This window comes from Peromyscus leucopus, chromosome 3, assembly GCF_004664715.2.
Source record: "Peromyscus leucopus breed LL Stock chromosome 3, UCI_PerLeu_2.1, whole genome shotgun sequence".
NCBI classification, from domain to species: Eukaryota; Metazoa; Chordata; class Mammalia; order Rodentia; family Cricetidae; genus Peromyscus; species Peromyscus leucopus.
Window position 1 is genome coordinate 86,259,185 of NC_051065.1, and position 22,736 is coordinate 86,281,920.

Sequence of the window (22,736 nt, forward strand, 5' to 3'; positions counted from 1 at the left end):
AAAATAGTTTACATTTATATCAACATATAAGAATCCATAACAGTGCAAATTACAGTGCAAATTATCTAAGGCTGCTATTTTAATAAATTTGTTTACTAGTATATACAATAATCTACCATAATATACCTATCCATTCCATTTTCTTTTCTTTTCTTTTTTTTTTTAATGAGACACTTGAGTGTAGGTTGCTATTTAGAAAAGCCTCAAATAAACTAGATGGGTACTTAAGCCAAGAGTCATGAATCATAACAAAGAAACACAAGACCAGTAAATATCAAGTAAGAAATGATGTCCCCAATGGATCATAATTCCCTCAAGGAGTCAACTCAAAGGTCTAAATTGCTAAAATGTTTAGTGAAGATTTAAAAAATGATGACTCTCCAGAAAAGATACAAACTAAACATTTATTCAGTCAAGGAAGTAGGGAGGAAAGCTAATGATACACAGGCAATGATAAACAAGATAGAGCAAACAAATCAGCTACTCAGCAGAAAAGGTGAATAAAGAAAATAAAACACAATTGAAATGCTGGGAATTAAAATTTCAATGTATCCAATACAACCCTCAGAACAAAGAAATTAACAATAGTCTCAATAAAACAGAAGAAAGATATCCTGGATCAAGTTTGAAGTGGAAACAGTATTGAAACATTATTAGTAAAAGAAAATTATCATGAATATAATGTCAAAGAATTCTAGCATATGATGAAGAGACCCACATCAAGAATCATAGGATATAGAAGAGCTGAGATAAAAACCAAAGACAAAGGGAATATATTGAGTGAAATGAGTACAGAAAATTTAATATAAAGAGAAAAAAGTGACAAACGCAGAAATGCATTTACTTGCCTAAATGGATGTCACCAGAGAAGGACCTCCCCATATCACAGATTGTGCCTATAATGTAAAAGATACAAAGTAAAGAACCAGTGTTAAAAAATAAAACAGAAAATCACCAACTCAACTCCAAAGACAAGCACATCACAATGACATCTGAACTCTCATTGAAACAGAAAAGCCAGGAAAAGCATGGAACAATATATTTCAGGTCTTGATAGTAAGTAATTGTTAAATAAGTTAACTATCTCCAGCAAAATTGTATTTAAATTGAAGGAGAAATAAGATCAATGCAAGACAATCACAAACTAAGGCATTTCATGACCATGAAGACAGCTCTGTGGAAGATACTATAAAAATACTATGCACATAGGAGAAAGAGTGTTTCAATCATGAGAGCACAGACAAATGTTGGTCTCATGAGAGGGATGAATGAACAATGGCTATCAGGAAAGTATCCAGTGTGTCCAACACTGTAAGCCAGAAACTCCAATATAATTGAAGAGTAGGGAAAATGGAAAAGAATCTAATAAATCAGGAAATCCCAGCAAAATGATAGACATTAGTAAAACATTTCTTAATAAGCTTATGTGACTACAATTCAGCAATAAAGATACAAATATTGTTGGAATAGAATAAGAATTATATGCAACAGTCTACTTTGTGTAGGAAGCACACCTAAGTGGGAATGACACACACATGTGCTGTAAGTCAAATACTGAAAATAAATCTACCGAGAGAATGGGGGCTCAAGCACACCTCTGCTGATATCTGGTACAGTAGAATCCAAACAAAGCATAATCAAACACATAAGGAAAGCAATACAAGAATTCAGTCATTGAAAGTAAATAGCAATTCCACATGTATACACAGCAAACTTTGGGACTCAAATTTTATAAAATAAACCAGGATATAATGGACATAGAAGGTGAGATATGTCCTGATACAATAGCAGAGGCTATTTCAGTGCACCACTCTTGGATTCACAGTGAAAACCACCAGAGAAAATTTAGAATTAACCAACATGAAAACGAATGGACTAATCAGACATCTAAAATATATCTCATTTACCATGTGTACATGTATATAATATACATGTACATTGTATATATGTATATATGATTAACATTAGGATCATCTCAATTCTTGCAAACGAAATCTAGGAGTACATTGAGAGGTTTGTATACTATAACCAAGTTGGTTTCGATTCAGGGATGAAAGGTTGTCATTGTTTACAATATTTTCCCATTTTTAATGCCTCCAGTTCAAGTGCCGTTTAGAAGAGAAATGCTCATTATGAAACAGCCTCACTACTCAGCTAATCTGGGATTTTTCTAAAAGCTGTGGTCCTGTGTTGAATTGATAATGATTGTCCAGAGGTACACAAAGTCCATCATCATTAACCTTCTATTTCAGAATAGAAACTTTGCCCGGATATCTACCACTCTATCCACAGACCAAGCTGGGATTCCTAACCTGGATGCTGAATGACAGGAACTGTGGATTCTGAGGAGGGGTCACTGGTTACAGGGTAAAATGTTCCCTTTTGTGAAAGCTTCATGTGGACTCAGCATTGGCTTTGAAGTGAGAAGATGAAGAGACCTGCCTTATCCTCAGTGATGCCTGTTGACTCTAAATTAGGTTTCCAGCCTCCTTCATCCCATGCTCACAGCTCACTGCCTCTTCTGCTCCTAATGACATTCACATTAAAGCCTCTTAGTGGAGCCAATGTCCCCTTCTCCTCTAACCCTGACACCTCATTCTTTCTCCATCTTATTAAACCCAATTGTTTGTCTTGGTGGGGAGTATCACAATGCAAGACATGTTGCTATGATATACAAAACTTAGTATAAGTTAGAGGAGGAGGTGGATAAGAGCCCTTCCTGGTCTTGCAGAGGACATAAGTTCAGTTCCCAGCATTCCTATGGTAGTTCCCAACCATCTGCCCCACTAGTTCCAAGGGATTCAATTTCTTCTTTTGGAATTTGAGGGTAACAGGCACACATTCGGTACACAGACATACATGCAAACAAAACACATATACACATAAACTACAAATAAAGACATCCTTCTGAAAAGTTAAATTCTGAGTAATCACAGTGCTCCTATAACTTACATCTTTTTCAGCAAGAGGAGTAATGGCAGTGTCCTCCGCACTTGGAACTTCAAAATAACAGAATGTGATGATTTCACAGAGCCAGCCACAAAATCACTTGGGATACACTTAAAATACTCTAGAGAACTCTTAGTTAATTCTATCAGCCCTAGAGTGACACAAGAGCAGGTGTCCTTTGAGCAGAATCAAGCTTTTCTGAGCTGATTGGCATATTGAGACATTAACCACAGTTCAGATTCCTCAAGTCATCTTTAAAGGCAGCTTGCCAGTGCCTGTGAAGCAGCCTCTAGTCCAGCTCACAGAGATGGAGTCAGGTTCTCTCCTGCTGTGGGTACTGTTGCTCTGGGTTCCATGTGAGAAGGTGCAGTGCTGGGAACATCCTTTATAGCCCTTGTTCTTTTCCATGCTTTGGTGTCCTGATCATTGAAATGAGGACATTAATTGCTTTTAAGTTTTTCTTTTATTATATGGCTTCTCAGAGTGTAGCTCGTGACTAACACAGATTCCACATATGAGATGGTTTTACACTGGGATGCAATCAGTAAATCTGTGATAGCAAGGTGTGTTTATCATTCCAGGCTTTACTGGTGACATTGTCCTGACCCAGTCTTCAGCTTCCTTGCCTGTGTCTCTAGGGAAAAGGGCAGCCATCTCCTGCAGGGCCAGCTAGTGTCATTGTACCTGGTTATAGTTATATCAACCTGTACCAACAGAAACTGGGACAGCCTCCACACTCCTCATCTATAGAGCATCCAACCTAAAATCTGGGGTCCCTGCCAGATTCAGTGGTGGTGGGTCTGGCACAGACTTTGCCCTCACCATCCATCCTGTGGAAGCTGATGATGCTGCAACCCATTACTGTCAACAGACTAGGAAGCTTCCTCCGACAGTGCTCCAGGGCTCCACAAAAACCTCCTAGGTTTGCTGCTCACTGACGTTCAGTCCTTGAGCTGTTTCTCACCAGACATCTCAACCATGTGATTTTAGGAGTCTTGTTTATAAAAAGGGAGAAGCTGTGAAAAAGAGGTTTCTTCACCTAATATGTGTGTTTGTCCTACTGTTGTGCCCACATTGCAAGACCACTGAGCCAGACCACCACAGAGCCAATATCTGATGTAAAACACATAGGGGTTTATTGATAACAAGCAAGCCCTGGCTGGGTTTGTGTCTAATACTCCAACTAAGAGCATTGAGGAGGATGGCCCTGAGCTCTCAGAGTGAGGATCTTTTACTTATTTATTTTTTATGAAGAATTTTTTTCATTCATTTTACATACCAATCAAAGATCCCCCTCTTCCCTTCTCCCGTCCTCCCAGGCTCTCCCTCTCAACCCACCCTCTACGCCCACCCGGAGTGAGGGTTTTTTAAAGGGGAAACCTGCAAGCAGGGTGGTACAAGTCTTTGGGTCATATGACTGGGTGAGGATGTGTACCTTTGAATTTACTGGTTGTGGGTGGGTTACAGTTATCATTTTTGGGCAGGCCTGGACAAGTCCCAGGCTTTTTCCTTGAGCTGCCATGGAGGCTGGCTGGCCTTGCATGTTCACATTGACCCTTTGCATGTAGCTCTAAGTTGGTGAGGGGTCCCAGACACTAAAAACCTGGCTGAACCTTGAGCAGTCGGAGTATGTGCAGAAAGGGAGTTACTGCAAGGACTATGTCTTTTGTTTATGGCTCTCCAAGTTCACACACATAAGTTTTCATGAGAAATTGTGTTGTATTATTTCTATATGACTTACAATAAGTTAATACAAATTCAGTGATGTAAAAACAACTTACACTCATAAGTAGGGCATGGTGTGGTAACTCTTCTCCTCTAAGTATTGTATTCAAATTCATAAGTTCCTTTCCTAAAATGAATCCTTATAGCAGTTCATTGTTACAAGCTGCATGAATGTAGTAAGAATTTAGCTGAATGTGACAAAGCTAACCCTGAAAAAATCATGGCATTCTTCTGGAGGAACCCAAATCTCAAGCAGTGTTAGATGTTATTCAGCTTTATTGATATATCAGCTGTCTTTTGTTAAGAATTTTAAGTGCATTCACAACTTCCCCAAGAACTTTTAACAGTGTATTTCATATAGCATCCTAGGCCAAAATGGTAAATCTCAAAAATTATGAAGGAGCAGCCTTAATAATCGTCTTCCCAGGAGCCCAGAAGTGAAGCTATGAACAGCGAAAATTAAATTTCAGGAAAATAATCTCAGCACACTGAACACTTATTCAATAGATTTAGTCTTCCCCTCATTCTCTGAGGTTTACAGTTATAAACCTAAGCAATAGAAATCCTCTCCCTCACACCAGGTCACCAGGCTTGAATTCTTACAGGGTCATAAAGGCAGGTAAGAATATTCCTCAGGCAGTGACTGTCAGGCTATCTTTTACAACCCAAAAATGGAGTGGTAAAGGAGAAGGTTAACTGAGAGCTAAGATTGGTTAATATATCAACAAGGTAAATTATGTGCTCAATCTACATTCCTAGAAGTGGTTAGGTAAAATGTTAGGAGTCTATAATGTTAGTGTAAATATCACTAATGCTGTATAAGAAAGGAGGGTCCAAGCTTAATTTGTATGAAGCTATGAACTTACAGTCCACCCTAACCTAGGCAGTGTCTCTGTGTGGAATTTACCTTAATTTAGGAGACTAGCATGTGGTGGTCTGAACTATTATTTCTATTTGTCCTTGGATGTAGCTAAGGGAGATATCTGATTCCAGTGCTAAAAGGGGAGAAACAGATGGGCCTTATGGAAGGAAGCCTTTCCTGAGGCTGTTCTCTAAATACCTCAATTGTATATGTCAAAAGAGTGATCAGTCCACACTTTTAGCAATTCTATGAAGGTACATATGATATTCATAGGAGAAGACAGGTGATATATAAAGAGCCAAATAGCACCAAATACTCCCTGAGATTTGGCTTCCTCTGAAGGTATTCCTTGATCCCTTCAGGTTGTGGCTTTGCCATAACCAGCTGTGTTCTTTTTTTTGTGATGATTGTGTTTTTATTTTTTCATTCACTTTACACATCAAAGATCCCTCTTTTCCCTCCTACTGCCTCCCCCAGCATTGTCCTCCCAACCCACCCCCCACTCCTGCCCACAAGAAGGCAAGGCCTCCCAGGGGGAGGCGTATCCAGTAGAGGCAAGTCCAAGCCCTTCCCCCTGCTTCAAGGCTGCACGAGGTGTCCCATCACAGGTAGTGGGCTCTTAAAAGGCCCTTTATGCACCAGGGATGGATTCTGATCCTACCACCAGGCCCCTCTCCCAAGCATACTAAGCTACACAACTGTCTCACTATGCAGAGGGCCTAGTGCAGTCCCAGGCAGGATCCACAGCCACTGATCCAACTTTCATGAGTTCCCACTAGTCTGATTTGGTCATCTCTGCAGGTTTTCTTATCATGATCCTCATGCACCTGCTCATAGAATCCCTCTTCTCTCTCTTTGACTTGACTCCTAAAGCTCTGCCTGGTATTTGGTTGTGGATCTCTGCATCTGTTTCCATCAGTCATTGGAGAAAAGCTCTGTGATGACAGTTAGGGTATTCACTGATCTGATCACTGGGGTAAACCAGTTCAGTTCAGGGACCCTGTCCACTATTTCTAGTAGTCCAAGCTGGGGTCATCTTTGGGGATTCCTGGCAAATTTCTATCTCTGGGTTTCTCTCTATCCCCATGATATCTCCCTCTATCATGGTATCTCTTTCATTGTATTCCCCCTCCCTCCCTGTTCCAGCTTGACCATCCTATTCCTTTGTGTTCTCATCCACTACCCTCCATTGTCCACCACTCATGCTCAGGTTACTTATGGAGATCTCCTCTATTTCCCCTTCCCAGGGTGATCCATGCATCCCTCTTTGTGTCTTCCTTGTTAGCTAGCTTCTCTGAAGTTGTAGGTTGTTATCTAGTTGTCCACTTATGAGTGGGTGCATTCCATGCTCATTCTTCTGAGTCTAGGTTACCTCATTCAGGATGATATTTTCTAGTTTCATCCATTTGCCTGCAAATTTCATGCTGACATTGTTTTTCTCTGCTGAGTAGTACTTCCTTTTATATATGTACCACATTTTCTTAATCCATTCTTCAGTTGAGGGGCATCTAGGTTGTTTCCAGGTTCTGGCAATTGCAAATAATGCTGCTATGAATATAACTGAGCCTATATTCTTGTGGTATGATTGAGCATTTCTTGGGTATATGCCCAATAGTGGTATAGCTGGGTCTTGAAGAAGATTGATTCCAAATTTTCTGAGAAACTTCCACACTGTTTTTCAAAGTGGCTATACACATTTGCACACACACCTACAGAGGAGGAGTGTTCTCCTTGCCCCAAATCCTCTCCAACATAAGCTGTCTTCGGTATTTTTTATCTTAGCCATTCTGACAAGTGTAAGATGGTATCTCAGAGTTGTTTTGACTTGCATTTCCCTGATGACTAAAGAAGTTGAGCAATGCCTTAAAAGTCTTCCAGTCATTTGAAACTCTTCCTTTGAGAATTCTTTCTTTAGCTCTATAGCTCATTTTTAAAAATTGGATTGTTCATTATTTTGATGTCTAGTTCCTTGAGTTCTTTATATATTTGGGAGATCAGCCTTCTGTTAGATGTGGGGTTGGTAAAATCTTTTCCCATTCTGTAGGCTGTCATTTTGTCTTATTGATGGTGTCCTTTGCCCTACAGAAGCTTCTCAGTTTCAGGAGGTCCCATTTATTAATTCTTGCTTTCAGTGTCTGTGCTACTGGTGTTATATTTAGGAAGTGTTCTCCTATGCTGATGTGTTCAAGACTACTTCCTACTTTCTCTTCTATCAAGTTCAGTGTAACAGGATTTATGTTGAAGTCTTTGATCCACTTAGATTTGAGTTTTGTGCATGGTGATAGATATGGATCTATTTGCAATCTTCTACATGTTGACATTCAGTTATGCCAGCACCATTTGTTGAAGATGCTTTCTTTTTTCCATGGTATAGTTTTGGCTTCTTTGTCAAAAATAAGATATAAATAGGTGTGTGGAGTAATGTCAGGGTCTTCAATTCAATTCCATTGGTCCGTGGGTTTGTTTTCATGCCAATACCCAGCTGCTTTTATTAGTACAGTTCTATAGTAGATCTTGAGGTCAGGGATGGTGATGCCTCCAGAGGAGGCTTTTTTGTACAGAATTCCTTTAGCTATCCTGAATGTTCTGTTTTTCCATATGAAGTTGAGTATTGTTCTTTCCAGGTCTGTGAAGAATTGTGTTGGGATTTTGATGGGGGATTGCATTGAATATGTAGATTGCTTTTGGTAAGATTGTCATCTTTACTATGTTAATCCTACCTATCCATGAACATGAGAGATCTTTCCAATTTCTGTTATCTTCTTCAATTTCTTCCTTCATAGACTGAAAGTTCTTGTCATACAGGTCTTTCACTTGGTTAGTTAGAGTTATCCCAAGGTATTTTATATTACTTGTGGCTATTGTACAGGGTGATGTTTCTCTGATTTCTTTCTCAGCACATTTATCATTTGTATATAGGAGGGCTACTGATGTTTTTGATTAAATCTTGTATCCTGTCACATTACTGAAGGTGTTTATCAGCTGTAGGAATTCCCTGGTAGAATTTTGGTGGTCACTTATGTATACTATCATATCTTCTGTAAATAGTGAAAGTTTAACTTCTTTCTTTCCAAATTGTATTCCCTTGATCTCCGTTTGTTGTCTTATTGCTCTAGCTAGAACATCAAGTACTATATTGAATATATTATATATATATATATATATATATATATTATATATATATATATATATGGGGAGAGTGGACAGCCTTGTCTTGTTCCTGATTTTAGTGGAATTGTTTAGAAAACTTTTAATGACTCTTTTTGTTTCCTTAGGGGTTATTGATATATATAAATTGTTTATCTGGTCTTGATTTTACTTTGGTATGTAATACCTATCCAGAAAATTGTCTGTTTCTTTTAGATTTTCCAGTTTTTGGAGTACAGGTGTTTGAAGTATGACCTGATAATTTCTGGATTTCCTCATTGTCATTATGTCTTCCTTTTCATTTCTGATTTTGTTAATTTGGATGCTCTTTCTGCCTTTTGGTTAGTTTGGATAAGGGCTTGTCTATTTTGTTGATTTTATCAATGTATTGTTATCTTTGTTTCTATTTTATTGATTTCAAGTTTTAATTTCATTATTTCCAGGCATGTGTTCCTCCTGGGTGACTTTGCTTGTTTTTTTTCCTAGAGCTTTTGTTGTTCTGTAAAGTCATTAGTGGACTCTTTCTTTCATAAGTGAAACATTTCTGTCCCATCTTGCAGATTAAATCTTGCTCATCTCACATGTGCACAAAAGACACACAGGAAGCAGCGTGGTCCTAGAACTCATCCAGTGCTGCTTTCTTTCCTCATCTCTGACCTCACCTGGGACCCAGAGCATTAGCACCCAAGCTATGCATAAAGATCTTCATTTTGAGAATTCATCCAGTGAAGCCAAGCAGAATTGAGATTACTCCTAATCCTTGAAGAGAAATGTCTCCCTGGGGAGCTATATGCAAATTTCCTAGTGGGTAATATGATATGGAAAGAGCCAAGGAGAAAGTGGACAGCCTATTTGGTGAGCCACTGGTATAAATTTCTTTCTGTCTTTGGAAGAAAACCAAAAAAGTTTATGCTAATCACAGTTGTGTACAGAAGTCAGCTCTGAAATTCTGCCTCTATTTGAAGGTCATGATGAGCATGAGTCTAATGCTAACACAGTATTAGAGTGTGAAGTATGTATGCTAGCCCATCTCTAGAAGTGGAAAAGCCACCCCACTTGATCACCTTTTACCTATCACAGAGAAAAGAAAAGCTGATATTTACAAGAAGTTAAAAATTCCTGTCATTTATCCACACATTTCATCTTCTTTAAGATCTCAAAAAGCCACCCTACTTGACCAATTTCTAGCTATCACAGATCTAGGGAAAGCTGATATTTATAAGAACTTAAGAGTTTCTGTCACTTATACCACACATTTCTGCTTCTTCAAGATCTCTTGCTACTAGGTAAAATAAAAGAATAATAATAATAGATGTTAAAAGTAGTCCTTTTCTGAACAGAGTGAATTAAAATTTATAAAAATCATGCTGGTGAGACTTCTGGCATACTAGGAGACATGATCTGACAGGAAACTCCCTGATCCTCTGGGTCTTACAACCTTTCCTTTCCTCTTCCTCAATGTTCCTTAAGCCTGAGATGTGAGATTGTTTTGTTGAAATATGTATTGGGACTGGGCCCACACACCTGTATTTAGATTGGAATGGGTTTCAAAAATGGTTTCCATCTGTTTCAAGGAGATGTTTCTTTTATGAGGGGTGAAGACAATGGTTATCTGTGGTTTAAGGACAAATTATTTAGCATGTAGTTAGGGATTACGCAGGTTTAGTGAGGTATAGAGTTTAGAGTCTCCTCCAAGATCCATGACTTCACTAGCCCTGAATATTTGGCTAGATTTCTGATACCAGGCTTGATTTCCCTCTTGTTGAGTAAGTCTTAAGTCCAATTAGAGAGCTGTTGCTTAGCATCAAGTTACACGTGTCTCTACTGCCCACTTAGGTATAGTGTAAAATACTTACTGTTCCTTGCAGTTCATAGGTGTCATAGGTGACTAGAGCTTCTGGTTGCTTCCTTCTGTTGGAAGGTGACACAGAAACTTCATAAATATCACTTATGAAATATTTACTGAAACCTCAGGCATACAAGCAATATATTAGGTATAGAAGACAAAGATTAATTGTTAATAAATCATAGAGCTTTATTTTAAAATACTTTTGGTATGGTATAATTTTACTGTTTATTAAAGATGAAAGCTAATCTGCATATTGATGATATTGGTATGCTGCTTATTTTGACAAAGGAAGTTAATCTGTTCTAATGTTTGATTTCATACTATGTAGTATAGTATCAACATATTTCAGCATTTGTAGATAATGTAATTTATAATCATCAATGCTCAGATTCACAGTTAATATAAATACATAGGAAAATGTCAGAAATATGCATAGGGGCACTTCACGAATTTTAGCAAATTTTATCTAATCCAAAGTTAAATTTATTTGACCACCTTTCATGTAACTGAAGTCAGCAACTCAAACAATAACAGGTGTAGTTCAACACTGTGATGCTATACAATCTAAAGATATAGGTAATCCATTCTTATAAGATAAGGAATAATAGTTGGCAACTACATTTTTATGTTTTTATGACAACAGAAAACTGTTGCTGGAGGGCTTCTCTCCAGGCTCCACCAAGCCCCGCAGTCCCACAATCCATATAAAAAATAATCACTCAGACCCTTATATTATTTATAAACTGTATGGCCGTGGCAGGCTTCTTGCTAACTGTTCTTTTATCTTAAATTAACCAATTTTTATAAATCTATACCTTGCCACGTGGCTGGTAGCTTACTGGCATCTTTACATGCTGCTTGTCCTGGCGGTGGCTGCAGTGTCTGTCCCTCTTCTTCCTGTTTTCCCAATTCTCCTCTCTCCTTGTCCCGCCTATACTTCCTGTCTGGTCACTGGCCATCAGTGTTTTATTTATATAGAGTGATATCCACAGCACTTCCCCTTTTCTTCTTTTTTTTTTTTTAAAAAAAGGAAGGTTTTAACTTTAACATGGTAAAATTACATATAACAAAACAATTATTGAGCAAGAATTACAGTTACAATATTAAAGAAGATGTCCTATCTATCTTATATTTGTGAATTTAAGGTTTTATATCTAACTTATCTTTTATCATAACTGAGCAAATTACAACTATCTAGTCTTTAGCCACATCAAAGACCTGAGAAGGAACATAATGGTACCTGAGAAATGGTAGATGGATGCAAGCAACTTTCGGGAATCTTGCAAGAGTAGACAGAGACAGCTGGCAGCCTGGACAGTCACCTAATGTTTCTCAGCATTGTTGGTGCATTCAAATTGGCTACAGGCCTAGAGTATCTGACAGACCATTTTCAGAAGCAGGAATTCTGAAAGACCATCTTACTCTGTCTTGGCAGAGTACAGTGGTCGTTTTCCTTGTGTCCCGCTTGTCCAGAAAGGACAGCATTGTATTCGTACTGTCAGCCATCAAGGAAAGGGCAGTTCTTTGCCCAGTAGGCCATTTTGTGCCAACAAGACAAACTTCCAAATGGAAATGTCTTAGAAGCCCAACATTTTCTCGGGATCAATTGGTGCAGCCAGGAGCAATTGTGTCTCACGTCAACAGAATTCTAAGTTATTTAAATGCCATATTCTCTAGGTCTATGAAGTGTTTGAAGATTACCTATCTATCTGAAATATATCTATGTATACCTAGAAGACTTAACTAACATGGCTACAAATATGATTATCATAAATGACTAATTATTAATTTATTTTTAATTATCCATTATAATTTTAAATGAGTTAAACATAATACCTCAAACAAGAATAGAAATATATATATATATATATATATATATATATATATATATATATATATTTAGTATAACAAAATTAACTTCAAGTTTGTATCAATAAACTAAAATTTATACCAATGCAAAACATTTTAAACATAAACTAAAATCTATACCAATGTAAAACATTTTAAACAAGTTGTTCTTTAAAAGTAGGTTCATTAATCTACCCTTTTATCTTATCATCTCTATATCCTCCTATATATTTATATCATATCCCCTTTTCTTTTGTAGAAAGAGATCACATTTATAATCAACTTGTTTTAAATAAAAATATTTTTTTTCTCTGTCCCACACCAGAGGGCTCTTCTGATTTGGGACACAAGAATCTCTTACCCATTTTTTTAAGCAATATGTCTGGGTTTAGAGAGGGAGTGAGCCAATTCCACCTTTAAAGCCAGTTTGGTATATTTGGGAATTTGGGCGTAGCATCTCTTACCACTTTCTGCTGGAGGGGGGCGCTGTATCTTATGGGGACGCAAAGAAAATTTTAGGACTATGGGGTAGCCTGTGAGGCTGTATTGTATGAACCAGTTGTCTTTAAACCACTCTGGATGTTCGATCATCTGGGCCATGGTATCATCGGAGACCTTTCAGGGGGTCTTGGCTGGTGAAACCTGATGTATCTTAATCTGGAACAAATCCACAGCCTCTGTCTTTCTGTGGAAACAAAAGCAGAACCTCTTTTCCAAAGCAACATATCCTTAAATCCAAATTTTGAAGTCAAGGTACCTTTAAAATATACATTTTGGCATAACTCAACAGCTTTTGCAATCAAATGTTTTTCTTCAGTTACGAATATCAAAGACAACATAATCCAGATTCTCTGTGTGGTAGCCATCTTTACGTGGCTTATTTTTTATATTACCTTGAGCCTATTGCTTTAAACTGTACCATTCTAAGACTGAACTGGCACTGTGGCTGCTGGCTCTTCCCACTTCAGGTTCCCAACATGGCAGTGGTACGTTTTTTGCCAGCTCTGGGAGTCATCAACTCTCAGAAATAGTGGGTCTAAGCTTTTATCAAAGCAGTGTGTAGCCCAGAAACCTCTTTTTTTTAAATACTAGTAAAGACTAAGTCTACCACACAGCTTAATGTGCCACTGGCAGACGCCTCATTTTATGCCAAACGCACATGCCAGGAACCCGCCAGTGTTCAAACCTGCGTTTTGTGGCAGTCTCTAGCATTTGGAAAGGTAGTTTCAAGATTCTGTTTGGCTTACATTTACAATGACATTAAAAGCCTTATAAACCTATGCTTCAGTGAGGATGCCTCATAAATCTACGGAGTGAACTCTGGGCCAGTCTTTGTTCTCTGGTAGATTATCAGGTTGGAAACTGTAGCTCATGAGTTTGTAGTGCTCTCTGTTAAGGGCAGAATGTAAGTGTCTTTTGAGCTGAGAAATTTTGAGCCAATGTTATATAAAATTGGTCCAAACTTTGTCACCTTTCCTTCTGATTTTCATTTTTTGATGTTAAATGATTTTTTATTATTAAGAAATGTTCTATTCATTTTACATACCAACCACAGTTCCCCCTCTCTCCCCCCTCTCATCCTGCAGCCTTCACCCCCCAACCCACTCCCCATTCCCACCTCCTTCAAGGTACCTAGAGTGCAGGCACTAAGATTGACAATTAGTAAATGGTACTTCATAAAACTGAAAAGCTTTTGTAACGCTTTTTTTGTATCTGTTAATAGGATAAAACAGCAGCCTTCACATTGGGAAAAGATTTTTACCAACTACACATCCGTTATAGGGCTAATATTCAAAATATACAGAGAAACCAAGAAACTAGATATCATAAAATCCAAGTAACACAAAAAATGGAGTACATATTTAAACAAAGAATTATCATTAGAGGAGTCTCAAATATCTGAGAAACATTGAAAAGAAATGCTTAACATCCTAAGCCATCAGGAAAATGCAAATCAAAACTACTCTGAGATTCCATCTTTCACCTGTCATTAGCGCTAAGATCAATAACACAAACTATAGCTCATGGTAGAGAGCACTCCTCTATTGATGGTGGGAGTGAAAACTTGTATAGTGGTGGTTTCTCAGAGAATTGGAAATTGTTCTACTGCAGGAACCATCTATATCATTCTTCGAATATACCCGAGAGAGCTTCATCTTGCCACAAGGACACTAGTCATCTATGTTCATAGCAGTTTTATTCATAATAGTCAGAAACTGAAAACAACTTAGATACTCCTAACTGCAAAAGAGATAAATAAAGTATGTTATATTTACACAATTTACTTATCTGTTAGAAAGTTGACATCATGAAATTTGCATGCAAATGGACAAAACTATATAAAAAAAATCATCCTGAGCAAGGCAAATCTGACCCAGGAAGACAAACATTATATGTCTACATGTAGAAGTAAGTATTAGCCGTGAAGTAAGGAATAATCATGCTACAATCCACAGACTCAGGGAAGTTAGATAAGGTGGAGAGGCCTAGTGGGGATATATGGATCTCTCTGGGAAGGGGGATTAGTATAGATTTTGTGGGTGGACAGGGAGCAGGTAGGGATGGGAACAGGAGGGATAATGTTTGGGAGAAATGGATGGAGAGAGAATATGGGGAGAGATTAGTGGAATATCTGGGCATTTAGGGTACACTGAGGAGCCCTAGTGCAGAGGAAACTTCCTAGAACCTATGACGGTGACCTTAGCAAGGATTACTAGTAATGAAGGATATGGAGCTTGAAGCAGCCATCTTTTGTAACCATGCTAGGCTCCCTATGGTGGGACTAGGATACCAACTATGGTGGTTTGAAAGAAAGTGGTTCCCATAGGGAGTGGCACTATTAGGAGGTGTGGCTTTGTTGGAGTAGGTGTGGTCTTGCCAGAGGAAGTTAATCACTGTGGGGGTGGTTTTGAGATCTCCTATGCTCAAGCTACACACAATGTGGCACACAGCTTGCTTCCTGTTATCTAAGAATCAAATGTAGATCCCTCAGCTCTTTCTTAAGCACCATGTCTGCCTGTACACCCCATGTCCCATCATGGTAATAGACTAAACCTCTGAAAATGTAAGCTAGCCCCAATGAAATGTTTTCCTTTATAAGAGTAGTTGTGGTCATGGTGTCTATTCACAACAATAGAAAACTAACAGACCAATGCAGTCACAAAACCTTGGACCCACAACCTGTTATGCCTGTAGGAAGCAAGATGTGGTGTGGTAATTGTAACGTGGTAATATGGGAGGGGCCAACCAATGACTGGTCTAACTTGAGGCTTAAGTACTAGAGGGAGCCCATGCTCAACACTGCCTGGATGGTCAAGATCCTGAAGCTAGATGATTCAGAGACTTAGAGTAGAACAAAACAGGACTGACAAAAAAAGAAAAAAGAAAAAGAAACCAAACAAGCATCAATGCAATTTATTCCTAAAGAGTCTGCTGTTACCCTCATTTGATGTAGAGAGGCTTCCTGCAGTACCTGATGGAAGCAGATACAGAGACCCAAAGCTAAACATTAGGAGGAGCTCAGGGAATGCCTACAGAAGAGAAGGAAGAATGATTGTAGGAATTAGAGGGATTGAGGACTGCAGATGAACATGGTCCACAGAATCAACTAAGGAGAGCTCATAGGGTAACTGGGGAGCCTGCATGGGTCTTTGCTAGGTGCTCTGAATAATGCTGGGGTTGTTTAGCTTGAGTTTTTTTGTTGGACTCCTAACAGAGTGAGTGGGCATGTCTCTGACTCTTTTGCCTGCTCATGGGACCCTATTCCTCCTACTGGATTACCTCATCCAGCCTTCACTTGAGGGATTATGCCTAGTGTTAGTACATCTTGTTATGCCATGTTTGGTTGATATCCCTGGGAGGCCTGGTCTTTTCTGAAGGAGGAAATGGAGGAGCAGATAATCTAGGGGAGAGAGGATCTGGGAGGGCGGTACCTAGGAAGAAGGGAGGAAGGAAGGATGGGAAATCCAGAGATAGTCCAGATGCATTGTGTGAGAGATGAATAAAGAAAATAACAAAACAAAACCACAGCAAAAAACAAACAACAACAAAAAAGAAGCATCCTCTATCTAGCTCTCAGAGGTGAAATCATGTACTTTCCTGCTATGGGTTCTGCTGTTCTGGGTGCCAGGTGAGAAGGTGCAGGGAAGTGTTGGACCATCTTCTGTAGTCATGTCTGTTTTCTATGCCTCTGGGCTCTTGACAATTGGAGTTATAGCATTGGTAATTTTTTTTCTTTCCCGGGTTACCTTTTAGTTTTTTTAATGCTTGTGATTAATGTCACATGTCTTACACTGAGAATGTTTCCTTAACAGTAGTTTTGTGTGTTTATCATTCCAGGCTCCACCAGAGACACTGTGCTGACATATTTCCAGCTTCCTTAGTTAAATCTGTGGAACAAAAGGCAACTATCTCTTTCAGGTTTAGTGACAGTGTCAATATGTTGGGCATAAATTTCATCAATGTTATGAACAGAAACAAGTGCAACACCCCAAAATCCAGACCTATAATGATTTCAGTCTAGCATCTGGGATTCCTAACAGGTCGAGCGACATTGAGGCTGCCTTAGACTTCACCCTTACAGTTGATGATCCTGTAATCCATTATTGTCTGCAAGGACACATTCTTTTTCCCCACATTCTTCTAGGTCTAAGGATGAACCACTTTCGGTTGCTGTTTCCTGAAGTTCAGTCTCTCAGGTGTCTTTCCTCTTGAGACATTCCAGCTAGGGTCTGTAGGAGGCGTCTTTGAAAGGGAAGGAAAATACAAAACAGAAGATTCTTAAGCTCATGAGGGCATTTGTTTTCCCTGAATATGTTATAATTAAATAATTTCCTCACTAAATAGTGGTGTCTCTGCTACTGCTTCTCAAAGAAGTTTTTTTTTTTTTTAGATTTAATAATTTTTACTTAGATAATCATTTAAAATTTAAGAAAAAATTTCCAGGCATTTAAAATAAAAAATTATTTTAAATATTAAACATTGTTAATGATATGACTTTAAGATACTGACTAACACTCTTAAGATCAGGGTTGTTTGCTTATTTTGTTTTTCTCATGAGAGGGTGAGAGATCTGGAAGATTCTGAGACAAGCCATTTTTACAAAACGAAGATGGGTTTCTGAATAAAATTAGTAGTGATAAAGTAAAAAAATAAAAACAAAGAATATAAAAGTTTAAAATCTAAATACAGTGATACTAAGTGGTGGAAACAGAGCACTGCTTCTCAAATCTGGAACGAGAGAAATGTGCATGCCCACTCTATCACTCTTATTTAATGTAATGCTCAAAGTCTCAGCATAGAAAAAGGAAGAGAAAGAAATGAAAGAAATATAAATAGTAAACAAAGAAGGCAGATTGGAAGCACTCATACACAATATGTTTTTATACTTAGAAGACTCTAAAACACCCACCAGAAAACTCTTAGACCTGAAAATAAAGTACTTTCAGTGAGGAGCAGGATGTAAATCAGTAGGTTTCCATGTAATAAAAATTAACTTACTCAGAAAGAAATGAAGGGAAAATTCCATTCTTAAACAGCTTGAAAGTAGATAAAATACCCAGGAATCAGTCTAAGCAAGGAAGTGAAGACCCTTAAATTGAAATCGTTGGGGCACTATAAATGAAGTTGAAAAAAATCAAGGATGATATGACCTCCCACACTCAGGTAGTAAATATGATAAAGGCTGTGGTACTAAGCTGATATATGAATGAAATCCACATTAATATTCCAGTGACATTCTTCACAGAGCTGAAAAAGCAATGCTGAATTTCATTATCTCACTAGCATCAACTGCAGTGTGTGTGTGTGTGTGTGTGTGTGTGTGTGTGTGTGTGCCTGTGCATGTGTGATTTAGAGTATCAGTTGTGCAATCACTTAAGCACCCCTTGCTTTGAATATCATTGCAAGTGTGAAGCCCCATGTGTCCATCATTGGAAGAAAAGGACATAATGAATTTAACACTGGCTCAGGTTTGAAAGTTCTTCTCTATGGGAGACAGCTTCTGTGTGAGTCTGAGGTTGGGCAGCCCATCAGAACATGTTTGTGTGTGGAGCAAAGCTGTGACTCTTGTGGTAAGGAAAGAGGAGAAGATCACAGTCACACAGTTTCCCCATGAGTACAGGGTTAGTGACCTCAAACTTCCCACTGGCCCTGTATTCAGACATGTTCCACCTGCAAACACAGCAATAGCCTGGAAACCAAGCTTTTACCTCATGGGCCTTTTGGGAAAAAGCAAACTATTTACTTTAGTACTTGAGAGGGGAGCATGAAGCTTCACTTAGCCCCTTGAATTATAAGGCTACTATGTGAGGATATCAGGGTCTAAGATGTTTCTCACTGACAAACACCTAGAAGTGGAAATGTTTGAGTTTCCCTTACATTATACACAATGCTCACCATTGTCAGTGTATCCAGTTCAGGGGCCATAAAGGAGGGAAATGCTTCCTATGAAAAAGCCTCACTTCCAGCTAATCTGGGGTTTTTTCAAGGCTGTGCTCCTATATGGAATTGATGGTGAGTGTCCAGAGGGACACAAAACCCAGTATCATTATCCACCTTGTGTTTTAGATATGAGACATGTCCAGGATATATGACACTTTGCCTGAGGATGAGAGGACAGAACAAGCCACTAGATTAGACATAGAGGCAGTGCAGTGGTGGCACACACCTTTAATCCTAGGCAGAGTTGCGTATGGATTTCTGTGAGTTCAAGGCCACCCTGGACTATATGAGATCGACTCAGTCTAGGAGAGAAAACAGAGCCAGGCAGTGGTGGCACACATCTTTAATCTCAGCACTTGAGATATCATGCCTTGGCTTGGGAAGCACACACTCCTTTAATCCCAGGAAGTAATATGGCAGGACAGAGTAAGGTATATAAGGTGTGAGGAGACAGGAACTAAAGGGTATTTTTGGCTGAGGCATTTTGTGTGAGGAATCAGAGGCTTTCAGGATCAGCTGAGGAGTTGGCAAGGTGAGGTTGGCTGTGGCTTGCTCTGTTTCTCTGATCTTTCAGCTCTTACCCTAATATCTGGCTCAGGGTTTTCTATTAATAAGACCTTTAGAAATTCAAATGACAACTGATTGTTTGACTATGTATGCATTTTAGGAAAATTCCTGTAGTAGAAGAAGGACAGAGGTGTGTGCAATTCAGCTTAGGTTAAAAGGTTCAGCACCATCCTGGCAGTGAGCTAGTGGGGAAGGTGATGGCTGTATAGATATCCGAGTTTCTCATGACACTGCTACTTTTTTATTTCTATTACCAACTGATGAATTTCTGTTGTTTCATCAGCTCATTGATCCAAAAGCATGTGCCTGAGAACTCTGGGAATGGCATGACTGAGTTCGCTCATGCGTAGACTGAGAAAACATAAATGAGGTCCTTTTATTCCAAAGCCAGCATCAGAACAGTTCCTTATGAGTACCTCTGAATTTTTTCCAACCCTACCCATATACTTCTCTTGGTCTCTTTAAAATTTATGACCTCTTTGAATTGTTGTTACATATATACTCCTACGTAAACATATATAAATATATTCTTAGATATATGAACACAGACTACTCCATCCATATTAAACGACTTGTATGTATACTTTTCCAGGGTTAACCATTTGATACTGGAGAGCCAGTTAGTGTACTCTTCCCTGAGAAGACTATTTCTCCTAATCTCAGCATTCCTTAGTTACCTGTAGTTCTATGTTAGGGTTGATGCCTCCTGAGCTTTCTCTCTTCCAGTTAGTATCTATTGGATTCATTCTTGTTCAGTTCATGTTTAGACAGACATGTTGGTGAGGCTTCATGTGTGTAGCTTCTGACATTTATAGAAGACACAACCTCACAATTTTTTTTTGTTTTTCTGACTCATAAAATCTTTTCAATTCCTCTTCCTAAAAGATCCCTAGGCCTTAGGTGTAAGAATTGTGTTTTCGGTGTGGCACTTGTCACTAAACTCCTCAAGTCTGTGTTTTGATCAAGTATGGTTTTCTGAAATAATCTTCATATATTTCAAAGAGAACCTTCCTTGGTGAGGAGTGAGAACTGTGCTGATCTTTGGGTACAAGGACAAATAATAATGTAGTTAGTGATTATGCTGCCTTAGTAAAGTGATAGTTGTAGGTTCTCCTCCAGTACCTGTGACTTCACCAGCCCCAGGTAGTTGGACAGGTTTCCAGTACCAGGGATGATGTTCCTATTGTTAAACAGGCTTTAAGTATCATCAGAGATCTATTGGTCAGTGTCAAAATATGTGTATGATTATTGTAATGGTAGGGTTATCATGCCATGGTCATCATTTTTGTGGTTGTCATTACTCATAGCCATCATAGTTGGAAAGGATTATTGGTTGCTTTCTTATTTTGTAAACTTGTATGTTGCCAAAACTAGTTGTCAGGGAGGGCACATTCATGCCATATCCAGCTTGGGTCCTCTAGGTTTTATATCCAAAATCCAGTAGGGACTTACCTTCTTCTACCTGTGGATGGTGATGAAGGGAAACAGCAATAGCCTAAAAGTTTAGGGAGTGCCTTGAACAACCCTGAGCAACAACTCAAAGACAGTGTTTCATGGCTGATATTTTTATTTTTTCTTTTTTGCTAGTCTATGGCTCTTGTGGAAATTTCATTAAAATATTATATATGTATATATGCATGCATATGGTCTATACATATGCAGTTATATGTACTATAGGAATTTTCAATTAGATAGTTAATAAAATGATTTTCTACAAATTTCAGACATCTACAGTTATTTACATTTCCAATCTCATTTTTCTATATTTCTCTCCCTCCCCACTTAATTACAGCACATATTTTCCACTTCAGATTACTTATACCCTTTTATTCCCCTATCTATTGCTTCTCTTCCCCACAATGATTTCTTTTATATGTTTCTGGTTTCTGTAGTTACTCTAGGTTATATACTTGAGTTTGGGTTTGGAGCTAAGAGCTTCTGATGAGGGAGAACATATGATGTTTGTCTTTCTGTGTCTGTGTTACCACATGCAATATGATCTTTTCTAGGTCCACACACAGAATACTGGGTTTATAACATGCTTCTTTTTTTAAATTTAATTTAATTTTTTTTTTTATTTTACAATACTATTCAGTTCTACATAATAGCCACAGATTCCCTTGTTCTCTCCCTTCCTGCCCCTCCCCTTCCCCCCAGCCCACCCCCCATTCCCACCTCCTCCAGATCAAGGTCTCCCCCGAGGACTGGGATTGACCTGATAGACTCAGTCCAGGCAAGTCCAGTCCCCTCCTCCCAGATTGAGCCAAGCGTCCCTGCATAAGTCCCAGCTTTCAAACAGCTAACTCATGCAACAAGCCCAGGAACTGGTAAAACTGCCTAGATGCCTCCCAAACAGATCAATATGTGTATGATTATTGTAATTGTAGGGTTATCATGCCATGGTCATCATTTTTGTGGTTGTCATTACTCATAGCCATCATAGTTGGAAAGGATTATTGGTTGCTTTCTTACTTTGTAAACTTGTATGTTGCCTAAAGCTAGTTGTCAGGGAGGGCACATTCATGCCATATCCATCTTGGGTCCTCTAGGTTTTATATCCAAAGTTCAGTAGGGACTTACCTTCTTCTACCTGTCTCACCTATTCAGAGGGCCTCATCCAGTTGGGGGCCCCTCAGCCCATAACTCAAAAAAATCAGTAGCCCTCCTATATACTATAACAGGTTTCTTATATATGCTTTCATAATTCCCTACTCTGAATCTTAGAAGGTTCTTTGATTTCTGTTATTGCTATTCATTTTAATTCATACTCAAATATTTTTTTCCTTTTGATGGCAACAATCTGTGATGTTGTGATCTATTGGTCTTTGTAAATCTATTGCTTGATTTGGGATGGCTATGCCCCCTTCTGGCAAAGTTTTTATCTGTTCACTTTGTCAGCAAGACCACGTTGATCCAATTTCAACATAGCTAATTTCTAAATTACCATGGAATATGTGTTTCTGGAATAAACACTCTTGGCACTGTTTGTCTACAGTCATGACTTCTTGAAGAAATTTGGTTTCTTTTATTCCTCTTCTATTTCCCCAAATTTAGCGCCATCTCTCAGCTATCAAAGTCATGCTTATGATACTTGCTAGTTTTTGATGGGTTTATTTTTGCTTCAAGATTAAAGCTTTTCTGATCCTAGTTTTAAATTCATGACCCCCATTATTTCACTAGATCGAATTCTGGGCTGTTTTTTGCACCTCTGTCCCATGCTTATCCTGAAACTGGAGGCCAAATGTCTAAGACAGTGTTCATTGTCCTCTGTGTAAGAGTGGCTTTGCAGATGGGTGATAACAAATTTTGACCCAGTCTCTCTCTCTGTCTCTTGCTGTCTCTCTGTCT